This window comes from Phyllobates terribilis, unplaced genomic scaffold, assembly GCF_046119375.1.
Source record: "Phyllobates terribilis strain yellow unplaced genomic scaffold, ASM4611937v1 Scaffold_5__5_contigs__length_657084704, whole genome shotgun sequence".
NCBI lineage: Eukaryota > Metazoa > Chordata > Amphibia > Anura > Dendrobatidae > Phyllobates > Phyllobates terribilis.
Genome location: NW_027362765.1, coordinates 231,926,367 through 231,950,218, shown reverse-complemented (window position 1 = coordinate 231,950,218; position 23,852 = coordinate 231,926,367). Strand labels below are relative to the sequence as shown.

General features: G+C 49.1%; 1 protein-coding gene across 1 annotated transcript in view; it reads left to right on the top strand.

Annotated features, from left to right (window-relative positions):
* Positions 1–3,861: 3,861 nt before the first annotated feature.
* Positions 3,862–23,852, top strand: part of PLTP (phospholipid transfer protein) — a 62,829-nt gene continuing 42,838 nt past the window's right edge. The window contains exon 1 of the mRNA XM_073683903.1: positions 3,862–4,020. The gene's annotated coding sequence lies outside the window, so the exon portion shown is untranslated. The remainder of the gene's footprint in view (positions 4,021–23,852) is intronic.

The following is a 23,852-nucleotide window of genomic DNA, read 5'->3' as shown; positions in this document are numbered from 1 at the left end:
CATTGACGACCAGCAGCACTAAACGAATGCCAATCAGTAAACCTTTATCAATCGGTGGCTGTTTAATAACCTGTTTACACAGGCAGATGTGTGGCGCCCCTGAGGGTTCGGTCGCTACAGAGGTACTGCACCTCACCCAGAGGTGTGGTATCTCCTTCTCTCAGGTAAGGAGGGAGTGCTGCACGGAACCCCAACACCTACATCCAACACTACACTACCCCAGGCCAGCTGGAGGAGCAAGACGCAATGTAGTATTCTGCTGAGCTCTGACCCTGGCTGGGGTGGGGGGAACCTAAAGTTAGGGGGAACCAGTAGTGGGTGTGGGTGGAGGAAGTAGTTCATGGGAGCACTCATACAGTAGATATATACAGTAAATAGGTAGACATCTTAACAGTGGTTGATTGGTGTAGGGACAGTTCAGAGGAACAGTCTGGGAGCAGAGTCTCTTTAGGAGCTCTGCTCCACTACAAGGGCCCAGGACTGAGGCCCAGGAGGGGAGCAGGGAGTAGGCTCCGTTCTACAGAAGGGATCCTAGGGGGTACGGCGAGTGCAGGTGGCACCCGTACACCCCGAATCTGCCAAGTGTCAGGAGGATCTAGGCCGCAAGAAGGGGACCGGCCCCTGGCCCAGTCGTGCAGCTTCAAGCCTCGGCTGGAAAAACCGGAGGCTTCTGACATCTATAGCCACCAGCCAAACCCTCACCTCAATCCAAAAGTAAGATCAAGCAGGTCTGTGCAACTCCGACGGACAGGGGGGACCTCGCAGCACCCGTACAGGATTCACAGTGGGAAGCGCAGGGCAGGAGGAAGTAAAGACCCAGCGTGAAATTGGTCTAGAAAGGTACATAGGAAAGTGGGGTTCTGCCAGGTACACCCGAGCTACCTGAGGAAGGACTGAACCCCTGCCCGGTGAACGCAGTGCGACGTGGGAGGCTTGCACCAGTACTGTGCACCTGTGGACTGTCTAAGAACTGTGAGTAAATCTTGGATGACTGCACGGAGCTGCCTCCCCTCCTTTATTTCGCCGGTGCCATTTCCCTCCCCGCACTACAACGCCCAGCGCACCTCCATTCCTCTCTACACTGCCCTGAGGCCTGCTCCACCTGTGGGGAGCCGTTCCATCTCAAGCTGCCCTATCATCTGCCTCAGAGGATCCTCACCAGACACCACAGGTGGCGTCACGAAAAATCTCAAAAACCCCATATAATAGAAGTTTCCCCTTTTCACTGACCGCCCTGGGTCACGGACCGGGCCAGCCAACGTGATATCCCCCGGCAACCAGAGGCCCGGCTGCCGAGTGCCCCACGGCCCTGGGGGCGAGTCAGGTTTCTGGCGTCACGAACAGGATGCGTGACCGGCCCTTTATCAGCGGGTATTGTCTGCCTAAGGACTGTTTTACTACATTGAATGTGGCGCCCGCCCCAGAAGAACGGGCGCCATTATGTGCGTGATCAAAGACAACAATATGGAACCTCCCATCATGGGCCGGGTCCCAGAATTGGCGCCAAAAGCATACCCTGCCCCTTGCAACAGTGACTGTCCACATAGATGTGTCCGTCAAGGCAGGAAGGCCGTCACAGGGAGTGACCGAGAGCAAATCGCCATGGGACCGCCCCCAAAAGAGGAGAGGAGGAGGAGAAAAAGAATGGAGACAGGGTGTGGTCTCAACCCGTCTAGCCAGACCGCACCCGGCAGCCAAGATGGAAGGGAGCAAAAGCCAAGCCTCTGCCTCTGGCCTGCCGCAGCACCAAGCCACCCCCTTCACCATGGAGAAAGATATGGAAAAGCTGTCCCCGGAGGATGTGGAGTTCCTCGAGAGCGAGGTCCTCGAGCTGGGTCAGCAAGTGGAGCGAGCCCAGCAGGCAGTGGTCGCCCGGTGGAAAAGTGAGCTGCTGGAAAAACTGGCAGCACGCCGAAAAGTGAAGCCGGATGCCAGCAGCCGCCCACCAGCCCCGGCGGAGCTCGTGGAGAACCAGGAGGCCGTCTGGAGCACAGGAGCAGGTAGGAGAGAATCCCCAGTTCCGGGCGCTGCCAGCGCCGACCTGCTCCTGAGCCTTCTGCCCCAGCCCCCGCCATATGCTGCTGCACTCTGGCTGGAGCCGTTATGCAGCCCAGAACCTCCACCCCCGGGCGCGGAACCAGGAAACCCCCCACCAAGGGCCTTCCCAGAACCCCCGCCTCTGAGCGCTGCACCGGAGGATCATCTACACAGCGCCCCCCCGGCACCTCTGATCCCGGGCGCTGAAGCTGCGGGCCTGTTACTGGGAGCCCTCCCGCCACCTCCGCCTCCGACGCTGGAGTGGATCTACGGCGCGCCGGTCTTCGACTGGTCCGCCCGCTTCCAGGATCAGCAGCCGTGCCCGCCCCTCCCAATACCAGCGCCCCCGGTTGCCTGCCCGGCAGAGAGGAGTTATGCTGGGACAACCGGGGGGGAGATCTGATGGGGCTCTCCTACGAAACCGAGTCCGCCACCCTGCAGAGGAAGGAGTTCTGCAGGCGGGAGCTCCGACAATTGGAGAGGGAGCGACGCGCGCGGGAAGCGCGCAGTGAACGCCTGGAGGCCCGTGACAAGGCCGCCAAGGCGCAAGTCCGCCAGGCAGAGACAGGCCACCCCAGCCCCCGTGAGGCAGACCTCATTGTAAAATTTAATCTAAAGGCTGGGTGGGGCTTCAAAACCGGAGGCTTCTGACTTCTATAGCCACCAGCCAAACCCTCACTTCAATCCAAAAGTAAGGTCAAGCAGGTCTGTGCAACTCCGACGGACAGGGGGGACCTCGCAGCACCTGAACAGGATTCACAGTGGGAAGCGCAGGGCAGGAGGAAGTAAAGACCCAGCGTGAAGTCGGTCTAGAAAGGTACATAGGAAAGTGGGGTTCTGCCAGGTACACCCGAGCTACCAGAGGAAGGACTGAACCCCTGCCCGGTGAACGCAGTGCGACGCGGGAGGCTTGCACCAGTACTGTGCACCTGTGGACTGTCTAAAAACTGTGAGTAAATCTTGGATGACTGCACTGAGCTGCCTCCGCTCCTTTATTTCGCCGGTGCCATTTCCCTCCCTGCACTACAACGCCCAGCGCACCTCCATTAATCTACACTGCCCTGAGGCCTGCTCCACCTGTGGGGAGCCGTTCCATCCCAAGCTGCCCTATCATCTGCCTCAGAGGACTGTCGGAGCGCTGGTGAACCTCACCAGACACCACAGGTGGCGTCACGAAAATCCCAAAAACCCCATATAATAGAAGTTTCCCCTTTTCACTGACCGCCCTGGGTCACGGACCGGGCCAGCCACCGTGATATCCCCCGGCAACCAGAGGCCCGGCTGCCAAGTACCCCACGGCCCAGGGGGCACGTCAGATGCGCGCAGAGCGATTTATAATAGATCTGCAACAGATGGCTCAGTGCGCACAGATGGCCATAGTACTCGGCAGTATGAGCCCTGTTTACACAGGACAATGCATTGTCGAGAAGATGATCTTTTGCGCTGCACAAAAGATCATTTCACCCAATGAATGAGCGTTTTGCCTGTTGGCAACCTGTTTACACGGAAAGACTATCGTGAAACGGGCATACTTAAAAACGCCTGTCTACGATTATCATTCAGTGTAAATGCAGCTTTATCCCGAGTGTCAGTGTCACCAAGCAATCTGGATAAGCGATCGCATGCCATTGTGTGCGTGTTATCCTAGCTCCCTGCTGTGTGCTATGCTGCCACCATTGTGCATTGCTATGTCTTTCTTTTGTGTGCAGTTTGAGCGACTCCTGCGGCTTTGTGCTGTATGCTTGTAATAATGTCTTCATGTCGTGTTTTTTCCTGTCCAAGTCTCTATTACAAGATGATTTGCTGCCCCAGGGTCTGCTCCATGTCCAGCTGTGTGGTCTGTGGGAAGGAGGAGGGACTGTGGTGGTGTGTGGATGAATGTGTATGAGGGTGCTGTATATAAGCCTCTGCAGGCAGTGTTCTGCTCTAGTCCCAGTGCAGGAACTGCGCAATCAAGAGAATCCAAGTGAGCGCAGGGGTTCGGTAAGTGTGCACAGGGTTCTGGATTGGGGTCTTCATGACACTATGGCTAGTCTGCAGTAAAGCCATGGATGCTCTTTCTGTAATCAACCAACACGTCTCTATCTGGCCATCACAGAAATGAATGCTGCTTACTGGAATCATTCACTTTCCAAGAACCTGATGTAAAATCTTAATGTTAACATCCATAAATACTGATATTGTACTAAAAGGAGTCTACACATGTAAGAAAGTAACACTGAATTGGCAGAGCAAACCTATGACATGTCTTATAACGAGCAGGTTGCAATGATCATGGCACCTATGTTAGGGTTTGCCTCTGCCTGTGGGGTTACGGTATATATAGATGGATGGGGGTGTACATAGATTAACCAACTAGATTGTTAAAATGTTCTGTGTTACATCAGTGCGATATATATGCATTTTTATATTACCTTTATTTGTCTAAATATATCCTATCCCCTTGCAATCCCAACAAAGCCCTCTTTTTCCCCAAATTACTTTGAAGTCACCCATTTTTTATTGAATTAATATGCTTTCTTATATAGCGCCATCATATTCGACAGCGCTTTACAGATATTGTCACCCATGCAACTTTCTCAAGATAGAGAGGTTCTCCTTTATCCCTACACATTATGCATTTGTACTGATTTATTAAGATTTGTACCAAGATGAAACTGCCGAAACCACCTGTAGTTTCCTATTTCCTTCGCTATATCATTTCACTTTCATTATTTTGCTATATAGGCCATGGTTAAAATGGTTTTGCTTACAGGATCATTCGACAGGACAGTAGAAAATGATCTGTCTTTGCCACGTTCACACGTTCAGTATTCGGTCAGTATTTTACATTAGTATTTAGAATAGAAACATGTCACCACTTCTGCATTTCACCCACTCCTGGTTTTGGCTGATGTAAATACTGACCAAATCCTGAATGTGTGAATGTGGCCTGTGACTTACCCCCCCAGGATTTACTATACACAAGCTCTGTATTCATTAATGATAATGCTCTTTTATTTAGCATGGTGAATATGCCTCCTCTAGGAGCACATACATAAAGCTCCATTATCCGAGCGCTGGACAGGTTCTCATTTTCTAATCTACTTTCTAGACAGAGAGGTCCCGGATATGAGATTGGTTGTTTGCTTATATCTTGCTCATTAATGAAGGATATGTTTGTGCATAGAGAGGGGATTTAATTATTCCTCATCACCCCAAATGTCCAGCATGTATGGATTGTTGATCCGAGGATTTATTCTGATTAGACGGGAGTTGAGAATGAATTATACTTCTAAGGCTACACTTCCTTTTTGTCTGTTCTGTTTGTGTGAATGAATTCCATTATGTATTAGCCTACAGAACAGAAGAAAAAATTCTAAATAACAAGCATTTTCTTCATTTCTAAGAAAAGAACACAAAACGGAACCCAGACAAACTCCCATATTAATCAATGGGGTCTTACTGGTTCCATTCTTGCCAGTTAAGCAATAAATCCGCGTGAAGTGTGAACACGGGCTAAAATGAGAAAAATTGGCTTTTGTCTCTTGTGGCATATTTGTCTTCTTCTGCATCAAAATTGGTGGCGAATGGTCTAACCTAGATGCATTTATGTTTTTTTCAGCCTTTATGCTAATTTATGAATCATGTGAACCATTTTGAAGAATTTGGCGCCATAATGACAACTAATACCACAAGACAAAAAAGTAAAATGACTTTAAAAAAACGCACAAATGATGAATCGCGGTTCATTATTTTTTGCAATGCAAGTTCTGCAAAGAATAACTGCAACATACGACATGGCGGATGTATAATTCCTTCATTTACATAGAGGAAATTCTTTGCACAGCTCACATCACCAGACAGGAGTGGGACTTAGTTTCAAAGAAATAAGATACAAGATTGAACATACCCTGTAATTTCTAGACTTGATTTGTGCTTTTCTAGGAATCCCAGTTCAGCATTCCAAACCAGTATCTGTTACTATATGGTGACTGTGGAATATGATGTATCAGAGTAGCATCTGAGCATGGGCAGTATTAATAATAAGAAGTACTATAGTAATGTAATTGCTCCCCTGTAAAGATGTGGCCACATTGCATTTAAATTCATACACTGTATGTAAATGTAGAAGTGTAAATGAAAATGATGCCATAGGCAGCCATGTGTTTTCACGTCTTGAGTAGGAGAACGTTTGCCCTAGGCTTGTAATTCCAGAGAGCACCTGTAGATTCCATAGATTGTCAAAAGTCTTGCAAAAATATTTTCAGAATTCCATTAGGCAAGTATTTGTACAATCCATTAATGCTCTTTTTTTTCGATGATGAGTCCCACTCTCTTGGAGACCTTCTTCTATAATGAGGACATGTGTTGTCATCTGAAGGTCTCCGACATTAGTTTGTACACGTTAGGGTTTTTTATCCTTCCTGAGTTACACTTCTGACAACATGTGATGTGTATTCACAACAGAACCTGCTTTGTGGCATTGCAAATGGAATTTGAAGTTCAAAATTGTGTTTTTAGAAGGCAAATTTTAAGCCAGATGTGGCATGTTATATGCCAATGACTGGCTTACTGTCAGACAAAGCCTGTGACAGATTGGCAGGGGTTTAGGGGGACGTAGTGGAAAATGTAGAACATGAAGTGAGATTTAGGTCAGTCATGAAACATCTGCTGCTCTGCTCCCCTTCCAGAATGATTTCATTATGAACTTCATAAGTAAAGCTAATCTGACACCTGATTAATGCTGCCAGAACCACGAGCAGCAAGAATTAGAGCCCGGCTCCTTAATTTCAGGCCTGAACCACGAGCAGCAAGAATTAGAGCCCGGCTCCTTAATTTCAGGCCTGAACCACGAGCAGCAAGAATTAGAGCCCGGCTCCTTAATTTCAGGCCTGAACCACGAGCAGCAAGAATTAGAGCCCGGCTCCTTCGTTTCAGGCACATATGTAATACTCTGAAATTCTGTAGGGTTTCATAGAAAACAATATCCTTTTAAAAACTTGTGAGAGAGGATGTGATGCAACTAGCATGACTAGTCCAAGAGGCACATCCCCAGTGGCCTTTCCCCTCCCCGTTTCCCTTAACTGACAGATCTCTCCTTATATGTGTGTATCGGGAGGAACCTGTTATTCCAAGGAACAATGCAACTAGGATAACTAGTCCAAGAGACCAATCCCTGGTGGCTTCTTCCCACCCCGCTCCCTTAGACTGACAAGTATCTCCATATGTGTGTGTATAGAGAGAGTCCTGTCAGTCCCGGATTGATGCAGCTAAGGTGACTAGTTCAAGAGGCGGATTCCCGGTGACTTCTCTCTGCCCTGCTTCCCTAGATTATCAAGTCTCTCCCTATGCCTGTGTACAGGGAGAGACCTGTCAGTCCCCTGAACTATACAACTAGGCTGACTAGTCCAAGAGGCAGATCCCCAGTGACTTATTGCTGTACCGCTCCCCTAGATGATCAAGTCTCTCTATATGAATAAAGCAACTAGGATGAGTAGTGTTATAGTCCCTAGTGGCTTCTTCTTGCCCTGCTCACCTAGCTAAACAAATCTCTCCGTATGTGTGTGTATAGAAAGAGACCTGTCATTCCCGGGAATGATGCAACTAATTTGAGTAGTCCTAAAGGCCAGTCCCTGGTGGCTTTTCCATTTCCCACAAGGGAGAAACCTGTTAATCAAGGGGAGCAGGGCAAAGAGAAGCCAAGAGGGAACCGCTCTTAGGCTAGTCATCCTAGTCGGATGGTCTGCGGACAGATTTTAAATATATATTTTAATCTGAAACCACTTAGCTGAAATAATGGAGCTGATCAGCTGTCTGGTTCCCTATAATTCTAATTCTAATTGTAGGTAGTGACTTATCAATAAGAACTGCGTTTAACAACTTTATACAAACACTTGTTAAAATATAAAAAAAGAAAATTACAAATACATCTTCATGTCAGTTTCCACTTGTTTAAAGTTTAAGTTAAAAGCTGGTAAAAGAAAGAACTATACACCATCTACTCCATGAGGGACATTATTTCAATGTCTAAGCTCACTGGCAGAGCATCAGAGAACACATCTTTTATCCCAAGACTCAGGACTTCAGCCAAAGTCTCACTGAGTCTTTTACTGTTTTGACTCCAGAAAACAAAAACATTCCGTTCCTTGGAAAGTTAATACCAATACTTGTGAACAACAAAACATATTTTTCAGGCCTTTTCCGGATGGATAAAAAAACATACATGATGCAAAAATATTTATAGTGTCCAAATTGTTTTTACTTTGCTTTTATATTTTCTTACAGCTGGATGTTTAATAACTTTTCCGTTTCCCTTTTATTTTGCTCCCAAGGCAACTTTTCAAAGATCCAATTGTCATTTCTTTCCATGACCTTAGAGGTCATTGAAACACTTTCCTTTAAAAACATGACTTCAGTAGCAAAATAAAGACTAAATAAAGTAAAATTATGATTTAAAATCAATAGTATGTCTCCATTACAACTACTAGACTGCACATATTTGATATCGGTATAGAACCTATATAAATTAGGCTAGCTCAGGGACTTTTGGACAAGAATTCTGACCATGTCATTATACTTAACTTGTCATATGACTTTTCTCCTATTGGGAAACACTTAGGAATAGGGTCTTATATGATCATTGTGGTTTGTCCTGATGAAGAGGTATGATGACCTCAAATCGCATTGACAAATAAAACCACATTCATACCGCATAGTTTGCATACTGTCTTTTATTTTCATGACTTATTATTAGTGTTGATCGAGCACTAAAATGCTCGGGTGCTCAAAGCTCGGGCAGAGCTCACCGTGATACTCGGGTGCTCGACCCGAGCAACGACCCCAATGTTAGTCTATGGGAGACCCGAGCATTTTTGCGGCGGCACCCCCGGCAGTCTTTTAAAAGCCTAAAAAGTGCCCAAAACGATAGTGACAGTGCTCAAATGACATGGGGACAGCATGGGGATCGCCCCAGGAAGCATTTCTGACCCCCAGGTCACTGCTGTCAACAACGTGGTCAGAGGTATGAGGCTGGGTGCCCACGTAGCGTTTTTCAAGCGTTTATGCTGTGGAATTTCAGCAGCGGAAACGCTTGTGAAATGCTAGGTAATCCGCACCCCATGGTCCCCAAGGGGATTCCGCATGTTCTATGCACATGCTGCGGATTTTTCCACAGCGTTTATGCTACGTACAAAATCCGCAGCATGTCATTTAATTTTGCGGAAGCGCAGCGGAACTCCCGCCATTGACTTGCATTGAAATACATAGAAACCGCGGCTTCTATGCGTCTCTATGTGCGGATGGTACCCAGTTCTGGAGGAGAGGAGACTCTCATCCAGACCTGGGTACCATTGTACCTGTAAAAAAAGAATAAAATAACAAATAAAGTTTATACTCACCTTTCCGAAGACTTTTCTCTGAATGCCGGCATCGCTTGAGGACCTGCGGTGACGTCACAGTCATGTGACCGCAGGCCCTTCACCGCTCTGTCTCGCGATATGCCGGCAGCCGGGAACCAGACAGGAACGAGCGCTGCAGCACACGCCGGGGCCTCGGGGGTGAGTATAGCTTTATTTGTTTTAATTTTGCCGTTTGCATGGATTTATATAGTGTGACCTAGTTGTTAAGCACTTTCCAAGTGATGCTATCGCCTGGAAAGCGCTTGTCAATCTGCATGCGGAAACGCATGTGAATCCGCATGTATTCTGCAGGAAAAACGCATGCACAATCTGCATGCGTTTTTTCTGCCAGGGAGATGCAGAAATGCTGCAGAAATTTTCTGCTTCATTTCTGCATCGTGGGCACATAGCCTTAAGCCACTTTTACAGGCTCACAATAAAACGTTCAAAAACTAAACTGAAACTGTTTTCCTGTGAAATATGTTAAGGAACTTCCTTTCCAGGGTAAAGACTTGTGTATAAGGTAAAATAAATAACCAAAAACAAAAATAGTCCTCCACACCTTGGGCTATATTCACAAGTAGCATTTTTTATGCGTTTTTGCACTTTTGTATTGCTTTCAACCGTGACTAATGCATTCACCGGGAAATGTCATTTTAACATTTTACAATCTTATCTGGCCATGTGCTGTGTGACACATGCATACAGTGCTGAAAAGACATGGGAACAGCATGGGGAAGACCCCTGGAAGCATCTCTGACACCCAGGTCACTGCCTAAAAGTGTGCCCTTCAGAAGTGATCCTTTCCGCATCAGAAGATGCAGACTTGCAACTATCCCCGTGCAAGTCCTTGTCCCAGGGCAGTGTTCAATTGTACCTCCCTCATTCCTTGCAATGCAAGCACAAGTATGCAGCCTGCCACCCACCCACCCCCAGGCTGCAATACCATACTGCTTGCTTGCTTGCACTTGAAATTGGGCCTTTTAGGCATGTGGAGGCGGAATCTGGCCACCACGTCATGTCTGCGTCGGCGGCCTGGTATCCATACTCAGTCCCCAGCCGTCCGGCGGCTGGGTGTCCACGCTTGGTCCCCAGCCGTCAGGGGGCGGCCGGGTGTCCATACTCGGTCCCCAGCCGCCCCGCGGCCGGGTGCCCACACACGGTCCCCAGCCACCTGGGGGCGACCGGGTGTCAATAAACGGTCCCCAGCCGCCCCTATTTGACGGACAGCCTAACCACAAACACGTGGACAAGTGAATGTGGCCAGGGATGGTCCATCTCACTGATGCCTTCACACTGGGTTAATATTATGGAAGCTGGGACACAGTTGGACACTGGGATGGAACACGTCCTCCAGCATAGAGGATTGCGGGTCCTGGGTCAATCAGGCTTCAACACAAAGTTCAGAAGGTAGACAGCCGCAGTGGTCGGCCTCCTGCACAACAAGTAAATTATTCATGATCATGAGGCCATCCATCTCCTTAGCTTTCTGTTCCTTGGAATGCAAGCGCATGTATGTACAGTAGTAGCGGCTAGGCCTGAGGTGGTCAGCGTTTTGGCGCATATCCTACCTCCTCCGAGGATTGCTGGATGTTTTCCTGCTACTATCCCAGTTCTATGACTCCCGTTAAAACAAAGCTTCAGGTGATGAATGATGGATGAGGTGGTGGCAAAGGAGAAAGAGCAGGAGGAACAGAGACCATTCACATCAATATCAGGCCAGTCAATGACACATGTCTTGTAGGATATGTTTCTGTACCAAAAGGAGCTTTTCGGCTACACAGTTATAGGGCATACAGTGAGTGCAGTGCCTACCAAAAATTTCGAGGCACTCCAATGCCCCTTGGAAGTGACGTGGAGGTCAGAGGGCCTTAACTAAACCGTTTTTTCCATTTATAGCAACTGGGTCTCCTGTGCACTGTTGGCCTAAGCAGTGAATGGAAGGCTTTCCAAAAATTATGAGGAACTGCAATGCCCCTTGAAACAGACGTGGACTACAGTGTACTAAAAACCTTCTGCCCATTATTGTGGAGTGGGTCTCCCTTAGTGTTTGCCTATGCATTAAAAAGCAAAAGCTGACTAAAATTTGGAGGAAATGCAAAGCCCGTTGGAAGAGTCGTGGAGGTTAGAGGTAATTAAAAACAACATTTCAATTCCCCTTGGAAGAGCTGTGGAATTCAGAGTGGTTTAACAAGACGGTTTTAATGCCCCTTGGAAGAGACGTGGAGGTCACATTAGCTTAACAAGACGGTTTTAATGCCCCTTGGAAGAGACGTGGAGTTCAGAGTGGTTTAACAAGATGGTTTTAATGCCCCTTGGAAGAGACGTGGAGGTCCCAGTGGAATAAAAAGACAATATCAATGCCCCTTGGAAGAGTGGTGGAGGTTACAGTGGAATAAAAAGACAATATTAATGACCCTTGGAAGAGACATGGAGGTCACAGTAGCTTAACAAGACAATTTTAATGCCCCTTGGAAGAGACGTGGAGTTCAGAGTGGTTTAACAAGATGGTTTTAATGCGCCTTGGAAGAGACGTGGAGGTCCCAGTGGAATAAAAAGACAATATCAATGCCCCTTGGAAGAGTGGTGGAGGTCGCAGTGGAATAAAAAGACAATATCAATGCCCCTTGGAAGAGACGTGGAGGTCACAGTAGCTTAGCAAGACGATTTTAATGCCCCTTGGAAGAGACATGGAGTTCAGAGTGGTTTAACAAGACGGTTTTAATGCCCCTTGGAAGAGACGTGGAGGTCACAGTAGCTTAACAAGACGGTTTTAATGCCCCTTGGAAGAGACATGGAGTTCAGAGTGGTTTAACAAGACGGTTTTAATGCCCCTTGGAAGAGACGTGGAGGTCACAGTAGCTTAACAAGACGGTTTTAATGCCCCTTGGAAGAGACGTGAAGTTCAGAGTGGTTTAACAAGACGGTTTTAATGCCCCTTGGAAGAGACGTGGAGGTCCCAGTGGAATGAAAAGACAATTTCAATGCCCCTTGGAAGAGTGGTGGAGGTCCCAGTGGAATAAAAAGACAATATCAATGACCCTTGGAAGAGTGGTGGAAGTCCCTGTGGAATAAAAAGACAATATCAATGCCCCTTGGAAGAGACGTGGAGGTCACAGTAGCTTAAGACGATTTTAATGCCCCTTGGAAGAGACGTGGAGTTCAGAGTGGTTTAACAAGACGGTTTTAATGCCACTTGGAAGAGACGTGGAGGTCACAGTAGCTTAATAAGACGGTTTTAATGCCCCTTGGAAGAGACATGGAGTTCAGAGTGGTTTAACAAGACGGTTTTAATGCCCCTTGGAAGAGACATGGAGGTCCCAGTGGAATAAAAAGACAATATCAATGCCCCTTGGAAGAGTGGTGGAGGTCCCAGTGGAATAAAAAGACAATATCAATGCCCCTTGGAAGAGTCGTGGAGGTCACAGTGGAATAAAAGGACAATATCAATGCCCCTTGGAACAGTGGTGGAGGTCGCAGTGGAATAAAAAGACAATATTAGTGTTCAGCGAACATGCTCGACACTGCTCGGTACTCGCCCGAGCATCACGCTACTCGGGATGTTCGGCGAGCACCGAGCATTTCCGGGTTACTCGGGCGGGAGCTCGGGTCTCCGCCCTGCATGTTTGGCGCTCTTTACAGAGCCAATGAACATGCAGGGATTGCCAGCCAGTCACTGTAATGCTGCAGCCATGTTGGTTGTGGGCATTACAGTGATTGGCTGGCCGCACAGCGTCACCTCGAGTATTTAAAACCGGGCGCCGCCATCTTGGACACAGTCGCTCCGGATTAGACAGTGTAGGGACAGCGCTGCTGATTTAGGGAGAGATATAAACTGCGAAATAGTTAGTGTAGGGTCTGTAAAGGCTGCCAGAACAAACAAACAGTCCTTTTCAGGACTAATATCCATCCCAGATACCAGGCAGGCAGGCTGTATAGGAGACACAGTGGTTATACCAGCAAACGCTGAATTACAGTCCTGTGTGCTCCTGTTGCTGAAATTGCTGGACTTAGCACCAGGTGTCGGGGGCCAGGAAAAATCCTTTTTTGTTCATCTAAATCCTCCTTTTTTTTTCCTCCTTCACACTGTACAAATACCCGTCTTATTAACCTTTTGGTGTGTCCCCCCCCCCCAAAAAAAAAGCGTGTCTCTGATTTTTCGGACACAAATATAACTGTTGAAAATAGTCTGGTGTAGGGTAGAGAAACAGAAGTGTTGTTTTGCACTTCCACGGTTCAAACCTCTGTATTATCCATTTTGGGCCATTTGTATCTAAAAAAAAAAACAGTTTGAGTGTGTCGCTCACTGTTCAGCCGCAAATCTATATATTTAAAAAAGTCTGGTATACCCCAGTAAACAATAACTGGTTTTGCCATCCCACGGTAAAAAATCTCTATTATTCAGGTTTTGGTATATTTTCCGTAAAGAAAAACAGTAGTGTCTCCTGACTATTGTGACACAAAAATATATCTGTTGAAAATAGTCTTGTGTAGGCCCGACATCCCAGTGTGGTTTCGCAGTTCCACGGGTCAAATCGCTGTACTATCCAGTTTTGGGCCTTTGGTATCTAAAAAAAAAAGCAGTTTGAGTGTGTCGCTCACTGTTCAGCCGCAAATATCTCTATTTAAAAAAGTGTGGTATACCCCAGTAAGCAATAACTGTGGTTTTCCTCTTCCACGGTTCTAATCTACTCTTTGTTACCCTTTTTCCATTGATAGTGCAAGTGTAAGCTATTTTACTTCATTTACAATGGGCAAGGCGCGTGGCAAGGGACGTGGAAGTGGACGTTCTGGTGATGGTTCGTGCAGAGGACGGGGCCATGGCCAAGGTGAAAATGTGCCACAACCAACAGCCACATCTTCTCGCTCCCGCTTCTTGACCGAATTTCTAGGGAAGCACAGAACAACATCAGTATTGAGAACTGATCAGTGTGAACAGGTTATTAATTGGATAGCAGATAATGCTTCCAGTTACCTGGGCACCACCACCTCCGGTCTGTCTTCCACACGGTCAACTCTTAGTAGCCGTGAGTTTCGACCGCATACTCCTCCTCACCCTGATGCTCCTTTCTCCCACCATGCCGAGTGTCGTCAGACAGCAAGTGATCCCACACTTGGACACTCTGAAGAGCTGTTCACTGGTCCATTTCCATATTTGGGCCCCTCGCCTGATACGCTTGAAGTGGTGGAAGAGGAGATCCCATGTTGCGATGCCCAAATATTTGAACAGCCACGGCCACAGGAAGTCGACGTTGGCAATCTGTCACAAGAGGTGGACGATGACGAGACACAATTGCCAGGAAGTGAGGAGGAGGAACGTGGTGCGCAAGTGGAAGAGGAGGAGGTGGTGGATGATCTAGTAACTGACCCAACGTGGAAGGAGGACATGCAGAGTGAGGCCAGCAGCACACAGGGGGAGGGAGGCAGAGTACCCCAACAGGCAGGAAGAAGCAGTGTGGTGGCCGCAGACAGAAGGCAGGCAACCGTTCCCCGTAACACCAACACGAGGGACGTTGCCAGTACAAACGGTAGGTCTTCCAGAGTCTGGAATTTTTTTAAAGACTCTGCTGATAACCCCAAAAAGGCCATATGTTCCACCTGCCATGCCAGCATCAGCAGGGGTGACAAAACTACCAGCCTGACCACCACCAGCATGATCAGGCACATGGCATCAAAGCACCACTGCTTCTTCCACTGTTGTGCGTGCAATAGAACCCCCTGTTGTGTGTGCAAGGCAATCCCCTGTCCATACTGCATGTAAAGATGCCCTCTCCTCTCAGTCTTCACTTGTTATGGCAGTTTCTCAAGAAACAGCATCAACGCCCACGTCCACGTCCCACCGCAGCGTTCAATTGTCCATATCCCAGACCTTTGAATGAAAGAGAAAATTCGCAGCTAACGCCCCACAGGCCACAGTCCTAAATTCGCACATTTCACGACTGCTTGCGTTGGAAATGCTGCCTTTTAGGCTGGTGGAGACAAAATCCTTCCGCAATCTTATGGCAGTGGCCGTCCCTCGGTACTTGGTCCCCAGCCGACACTATTTTGCCCGGTGTGCCATCCCCGCACTACACAAGCACGTGTCCCAAAGCATCTGCCGTGCCCTCAACAACGCAGTTACTGGGAGAGTCCACCTGACAACGGACACGTGGACAAGTGCTTGTGGCCAGGGACGGTACATCTCTCTGACGGCACACTGGGTAAACATAGTGGAAGACGGGACCCAGTCGGACCTTGGGACGGAACACATCCTCCCCACACCGAGAATTGCGGGCCCTATGTCAGTCAGAGTTGCCCCCACAGTGTACAGCTCCTGCGCATCCTCCTCCTCTTCCTCCTCCTCCTCATGTTCAGCCTCCATCTCAGATATCACCACATCAGTTACAAGCTGGAAGCATTGCAGTACTGCCTCCGCCAAGCGGCAACAGGCTGTGCTGAAATTCATAAGCTTAGGTGATAAACCTCACACTGCTTGTGAGTTGAGCACAGCTGTGAAAGAGCAGGCAGATCTGTGGCTGAAACCGCTGAACCTACATCCCGGCATGGTCGTGTGTGACAATGGCCGTAACCTGGTGGCGGCTCTGAGGCGAGGTGAGATCACACACGTACCATGCCTGGCTCATGTGCTTAACCTCGTGGTTCAGCGGTTTCTTAAATCGTACCCCGAGTTGCCAGATCTGCTTGTGAAAGTACGCCGCCTGTCAGCTCATTTTCGCAAGTCGGCTACAGCTTCCGCCGCCCTTGCTGTGTTGCAGCAGCGTTTGCAGCTTCCGGCACACCGACTGGTGTGTGATGTCCCCACACGTTGGAACTCTACCATCCACATGTTGCAAAGGATTTGTGAGCAGAAGAGAGCAGTTGTGGAGTACCAGCTGCAACAAGGCCGTCGATATTCAGGTCAGACTCCACACATAAGACCTCAGGAGTGGACCTGGATGTCTGACATATGTACCATCCTGACAAACTTTGAGGAGGCCACCAAGATGGTGAGTGGCGATGACGCCATCATTAGTGTCAGCATCCCACTTGTCTGTTTTTTGCAACGCTCTCTGCAGAGAATTAAAGAGGAGGCATTGCAGCCAGAGTATGATGAGATGGATCAAGACGCCGTAGCGGGCGATTACACACAGCCCAGCCTCATCTCATCCCAACGTGCATTGGGGGACAATGAGGGAGAGGAGGAGGAGGAGGAGGAAGAACAGGAGCTGCTATCATGCGTTGTAGACGGTAGTACCTGTACAAGTGTCATACCGTCGGTTCAGCGTGGGTGGCCTGAGGACAGGGGGGAGGAGGAAGAGGAGGAGGAGGAGGAGAGCATGGTCAGTCGTCATCTTGGTGAGGACATGGAAATCTTGCCCGTTACCAGTCTGGCACGCATGGCTGACTTTATGTTACGCTGCCTTAACCGTGACCCTCGCGTTGTCAAAATGTTGGGTGACAGTCATTACTGGTTGGTGACACTTGTAGACCCCCGCTACAAGGAGAACTTTCACTCTCTTATTCCTGAGGTGGAGAGGTCTACAAAAATGGGGCAGTACCAGAAGGCCCTTGCTGCAGAACTCTTAAAAAAATTCCCATCTGAACACGCTAGCGGCAGAGGTCACAGTTCGTTGCCCAACCAAGGCGTACAGGCGAGAGAGATGCAACTCCAATCCAGCAGAGACAGGGGAACACTGTCAACGTTCTGGGACAGTTTTCTGACACCCGCCCAGCTTACTGGCCTTGAGGCGCGGGGTACTCTCACAAGGAGTGGAAAGTTTCAAAAGATGGTGAGGGAGTACCTTGCCGACCGTACCAGCGTCCTCCGTGATTCCTCTGTGCCTTTTAATTATTGGGTATCCAAGCTGGACACTTGGAATGAACTCGCTCTGTACGCCTTGGAGGTCCTGGCCTGCCCTGCCGCTAGCGTGTTATCGGAGCGTGTTTTTAGTGCCGCTGGGGGAATTATAACTGATAAGCGCACTCGCCTGTCAACTGACAATGCTGACAAGCTGACCCTTATCAAAATGAACAAGGGCTGGATTGGGCCAGACTTCTCATCATCACCAAATGACAGCAGAGTAACATAAAGTCAAATCCACTTTTTTTTTTTCGGGAGGTGTATTCACATGCACCGCTTCACACCCACACATGGGTATACGCTTCCTCGTTTCGGCTGTTTTATCTTCTTCTCCTTATCCTCAGCCTCCACCACCACTATACCACCAGGGTGCCAGCATTGCAAGTTCCTCCGTCCTTATTTTTGGCAGCTTTTGCTTGCAAGGCATAAGCAAATACTATGGGACACCCACTCCCCAATAATGGGACTTATGTTTGTAATATGCTGTACTGCATGGCTCTTGTAAGGGGCATTGCAAGTTGCTCCATCCTAATTTTTGGCAGCTTTTGCTTGGAAAACATAAGCAAATACTATGGGAGACCCACTCCCCAATAATGGGACTTATGTTTGTAATATGCTGTACTGCATGGCTCTTGTAAGGGACATTGCAAGTTGCTCCATCCTAATTTTTGGCAGCTTTTGCTTGCAAGGCATAAGCAAATACTATGGGACACCCACTCCCCAATAATGGGACTTATGTTTGTAATATGCTGTACTGCATGGCTCTTGTAAGGGACATTGCAAGTTGCTCCATCCTAATTTTTGGCAGCTTTTGCTTGCAAGGCATAAGCAAATACTATGGGACACCCACTCCCCAATAATGGGACTTATGTTTGTAATATGCTGTACTGCATGGCTCTTGTAAGGGGCATTGCAAGTTGCTCCGTCCTAATTTTTGGCAGCTTTTGCTTGCAAGGCATAAGCAAATACTATGGTACATCCACTCCCCAATAATGGGACTTATGTTTGTAATATGCTGTACTGCATGGCTCTTGTAAGGGGCATTGCAAGTTGCTCTGTCCTAATTTTTGGCAGCTTTTGCTTGCAAGGCATAAGCAAATACTATGGGAGACCCACTCCCCAATAATGGGACTTATGTTTGTAATATGCTGTACTGCATGTGACGCGCCCCCTGGGCCGTGTGTACACCTGTGTGGGATACCCGGTGCCGGGTCTCTGGGGTCTGTAGTCTCCGTGGCGGTGACCCGGTCCCGTGGCTCAGGCTGGTCAAACCAGTGGCAGTCTTTCTTAGGTTTTGAGGTTAATTGTCCGACTGCGCCACCCGTGGATTGCGGTCAGGGAGTACCACCGCTGCGAGGCAGACCGCTGAGGCTGGTGTTGTGTGCGCAGCAGAGAATGGGATAACTCCCCACGGGAGGAGTATAGCCTCAGGGCAGTGAGTGTGGATGATGGGGGTGATGGTGCTCGAGCTCAGCAGGAACGACTTAGAGTCTTTGCAGTGCAGTTCAGGGTCTTTACTGATGATTATAAGGTAGACCCTCCCGGGAGTACTGGCTAGCATAAGAGGCCTGGTCAGTCTGTGAGCAAGCAGGAGTTCCCCTGGCCAGGTGGAGTTGTAGGACTCCCCGTCTGTCTGCACTCTTCCTGGCTACCTTGCTGTAAGCGGGTAGAAGTAGCCCACGTCCCTGAGTGTACCGTGTAGTGCTCACCCATATGGCTGGTGACTTGGGGCCTTCTGTTAGCCTCCGCTCCACGACGGCGGTGCTGGTCCCTTGCTTGTGACTGAGCCTCCGGGCTTCTATGGCCAGAGGACCTGAAATCCCCTGCCGGCTGGTTTCTGCTGCTGGATATATAAGTCCTCACAGCCTCGGACTCCTGTGTCCAGTTCCTATTGTCTTCTGCCAGTGCGAGCTCTGCTCAGCTTCCAGCCCCTGGTCTTTAGCTCCTTGCTCCTACAGAGCTCCTTGCTGTTACTTTCCCTTGCTCTCACTCTGAGTCTGACTGTTCTCTGTTCTCTGACTCACTCAACCCCGCCCCAGATCCAGTTTATAAGGGCAGAATTCTCCCCTCCCAGGACTGGGGCAGGAGGATGTTGCATGTTTAAGGGATCCTGACCAGGAAACCTCCCACTTGCTCTCCGACGTAATATCTCTATTACTGTGGTGACCAGACCCCTGGGGTGCCACACATGGCTCTTGTAAGGGGCATTGCAGTTCCTCATAATTTTTGGAAAGCCTTCCATTCACTGCTTAGGCCAACAGTGCACAGGAGACCCAGTTGCTATAAATGGAAAAAAAGGTTTAGATAACGCCCTCTGACCTCCATGTCATTTCCAAGGGGCATTGGAGTGCCTCGAAATTTTTGGTAGGCATTGCACTCACTGTATGCCCTATAACTGTGTAGCCGAACCGCTCCTTTTGTTACAGAAACATATCCTACAAGACATATCTGGTTGACTGGCCTGATATTGATGTGAATGGTCCCTGTTCCTCCTGCTCTTTCTCCTTTGCCACTACCTCATCCATCATTTATCACCTGAAGCTTTGTTTTAACGGGAGTCATAGAACTTGGATAGTAGCAGGAAAACATCCAGCAATCCTCGGAGGAGGTAGGATATGCGCCAAAACGCTGACCACCTCAGGCCTAGCCGCTACTACATACATGCGCTTGCATTACAACAAAACAAAGCAGATGCTAACTTCTATCATCCTCATCATGCTCCTCACCTTGGCACTCTCAACTACCCTGATGGAGAAGCCAGGGCCCACCGGAGGAGTCTGATAGTCCGGTGGGCTCGGCCAATGCTGCCCTAAAGCAGGCCAGGCTAAGAAAAGTGTGGGAAAGGTTACCGGGACAAATAGGGGTGGCTGGGGACCAAGTATGGACACCCGGCCACCCCCTGGAGGCTGGGGAGCAAGCGGGGACACCCGGCCACCAGGCGGCTGGGGACTGAGTATGGATACCAGGCCGCCGACACAGCCATGGCGTGTTGGCCAGATTCCGCCTCCACATGCCTAAAAGGCCCAATTTAAAGTGCAAGCAAGCAAGCAGTATGGTATTGCAGCCTGGGGGTGGGTGGGTGGCAGGCTGCATACTTGCGCTTGCATTGCAAGGAATGGGAGAGGTACAATTGAACACTGCCCTGGGACAAGGACTTGAATGGGGATAGTTGCAAGTCTGCAACGACAGGTGCAAGGTGGGAGGCATCTTCGCATGTACCATGAACAGGGGTTTGGCATGCACACACTACAGCGGAATAGGCTCTCCTTCCCACTAAATGCACTGGGGAGGGCACAGGTAATGTTTTGGTATACGCGCTTAATCTTATGTTTAAGGCACACCAGGACAAATAGGGGCGGCTGGGGACTGAGTATGGATACTTCGCTGCCGAAGCAGCCATGAGGTAGTGGCCAGCTTCGGCCTCCTCCAAACTAAAAGGCCCCATTTCAAGTGCAAGCTAGCAGTATGGAATTGCAGTCTGGGGGTGGGTGGGTGGCAGGCTGCACACTTACACTTGCATTAAAAGAAAACATAGCAGATGCTAACTTCTGTCATCATCATCATGCTCCTCACCTTGGCACTCTCAACTCCACCGATGGAGAAGTCAGGGCCCACCGGAGGAGTCTGGTTCTCTAGTGGGCTCGTCCAATGCTGCCTAAAGCAAGCCGGGCTAAGAAAAGTGTGTGGGGGGATGTTCCAAGGAGAAATAGGGGCGGCTGGGGACCGTTTATGGACACCCGGCTGCCCCCAGGCGGCTGGGGACCGTGTGTGGACACCCGGCTGCGGGGCGGCTGGGGACCGAGTATGGACACCCGGCCGCCGGGCGGCTGGGGACTGAGTATGGATTCCAGGCCGCCAACACAGCCATGATGTGGTGGCCAGATTCCGCCTCCACATGCCTAAAAGGCCCAATTTCAAATTCAAGCAAGCAAGCAGTATGGTATTGCAGCCTGGGGGTGGGTGGGTGGCAGGCTGCATACTTGCGCTTGTATTGCAAGGAATGGGGGAGGTACAATTGAACACTGCCCTGGGACTAGAACTTGCATGGGGATAGTTGCAAGTCTGCATCTTCTGATGCGGCAAGGATCACTTATGATGGGCACACTTTTAGACAGTGACCTGGGAGTCAGAGATGCTTCCAGGAGTCTTCCCCATGCTGTTCCCATGTCTTTTCAGTACTTTATGCATGTGTCACACAGCACATGGCCAGAAAAGGTTGTAAAATGTTAAAATTACATTTCCCGGTGAATGCATTTGTCATAGTTGAAAGCAATACAAAAGTGCAAAAACGCATAAAAAATGCTACTTGTGAACATAGCCGAAGGTGTGGAGGAGTATTTTTGTTTTTGGTCATTTATTTTAACTTATACACAAGTCTTTTCCCTGGAAAGGATGTTCCTTAACATATTTCACAGGAAAAAAGTTTCACTTTCGTTTTTGAACGTTTTATTGTGAGCCCGTAAAAGTGGCTTAATACCTCTGACCACGTTGTTGACAGCAGTGACCTGGGGGTCAGAAATGCTTCCTGGGGCGATCCCCATGCTGTCGCCATGTCATTTGAGCACTGTCACTATCGTTTTGGGCACTTGTAGGCTTTTAAAAGACTGCCGGGGGTGCCACTGCAAAAATGCTCGAGTCTCCCATAGACTAACATTGGGCTCGTTGCTCAGGTCGAGCACCCGAGTATCACGGCGAGCTCGGCCCGAGCTTCGAGCACCCGAGGATTTTAGTGCTCGCTCAACACTAGACAATATCAATGACCCTTGGAAGAGACGTGGAGGTCACAGTAGCTTAACAAGATGATTTTAATGCCCCTTACAAGAGTCATGTAGTACAGCATATTAAAAACATTATTCCCATTATTGGGGAGTGGGTCTCCCATAGTCTTTGCCTATACCTTCCAAGCAAAAGCTGCCAAAAATTAGGACGGAGGAACTTGCAATGCCCCTTACAAGAGCCATGCAGTACAGCATATTAAAAACATTATTCCCATTATTGGGGAGTGGGTCTCCCATAGTCTTTGCCTATGCCTTCCAAGCAAAATCTGCCAAAAATTAGGACAAAGGAACTTGCAATGCTGGCAACATGGACCACGGTCACCCTGGTGGTATAGTGGTGGTGGAGGCTGAGGATAAGGAGAAGAGCAAAAAACAGCCGAAATGAGGAAGCGTATACCCATGTGTGGGTGTGAAGCGGTGCATGGGAATACACCTCCCGAAATAACACAGTGGATTTGACTTTATGTTACTCTGCTATCATTTGATGGTGATGAGAAGTCTGGCCCAATCCAGCCCTTGTTCATTTTGATAAGGGTCAGCTTGTCAGCATTGTCAGTTGACAGGCGAGTGCGCTTATCAGTTATAATTCCCCCAGCGGCACTAAAAACACTCTCCGATAACACGCTAGCGGCAGGGCAGGCCAGGATACCCAATAATTAAAAGGCACAGAGGAATCACGGAGGATGCTGGTACGGTCGGCAAGGTACTCCCTCACCATGTTTTGAAACTTTCCACTCCTTGTGAGAGTATCCCGCGCCTCAGGGCCTGTAAGCTGGGTGGGTCTCAGAAAACTGTCCCAGAACGTTGACCGTGTTCCCCTGCCTCTGCTGGATTGGAGTTGCATCTCTCTCGCCTGTACGCCTTGGTTGGGCAACGAACTGTGACCTCTGCCGCTAGAGTGTTCAGGTGGGAATTTTGTTAACAGTTCTGCAGCAAGGGCCTTCTGGTACTGCCCCATTTTTGTAGACCTCTCCACCTCAGGAATAAGAGAGTGAAAGTTCTCCTTGTAGCGGGGGTCTAAAAGTGTCACCAACCAGTAATGACTGTCACCCAACATTTTGACAACGCGAGTGTCACGGTTAAGGCAGCGTAGCATAAAGTCAGCCATGCGTGCCAGACTGGTAACGGGCAAGACTTCCGTGTCCTCACCAAGATGACAACTGACCATGCTCTGCTCCTCCTCCTCCTCCCCCCTGTCCTCAGGCCACCCACGCTGAACCGACGGTATGACAGTTGTACAGGTACTACCGTCTACAGCGCATGATACCAGCTCCTGTTCTTCCTCCTCCTCCTCTCCCTCATTGTCCCCCAATGCACGTTGGGATGAGATGAGGCTGGGCTGTGTGTAATCGCCCGCTACGGCTTCTTGATCCATCTCATCATACTCTGGCTGCAATGACTCCTCTTTAATTCTCTGCAGAGAGCGTTGCAAAAGACAGACAAGTGGGATGATGACACTAATGATGGCGTCATCGCCACTCACCATCTTGGTGGACTCCTCAAAGTTTGTCAGGATGGTACATATGTCAGACATCCAGGTCCACTCCTGAGGTCTTATGTGGGGAGTCTGACCTGAATATCAACGGCCTTGTTGCAGCTGGTACTCCACAACTGCTCTCTTCTGCTCACAAATCCTTTGCAACATGTGGAGGGTAGAGTTCCAACGTGTGGGGACATCACACACCAGTCGGTGTGCCGGAAGCTGCAAACGCTGCTGCAACACAGCAAGGGCGGCGGAAGCTGTAGCCGACTTCCGAAAATGAGCTGACAGGCGGCGTACTTTGACGAGCTGATCTGGCAACTCGAGGTACGATTTAA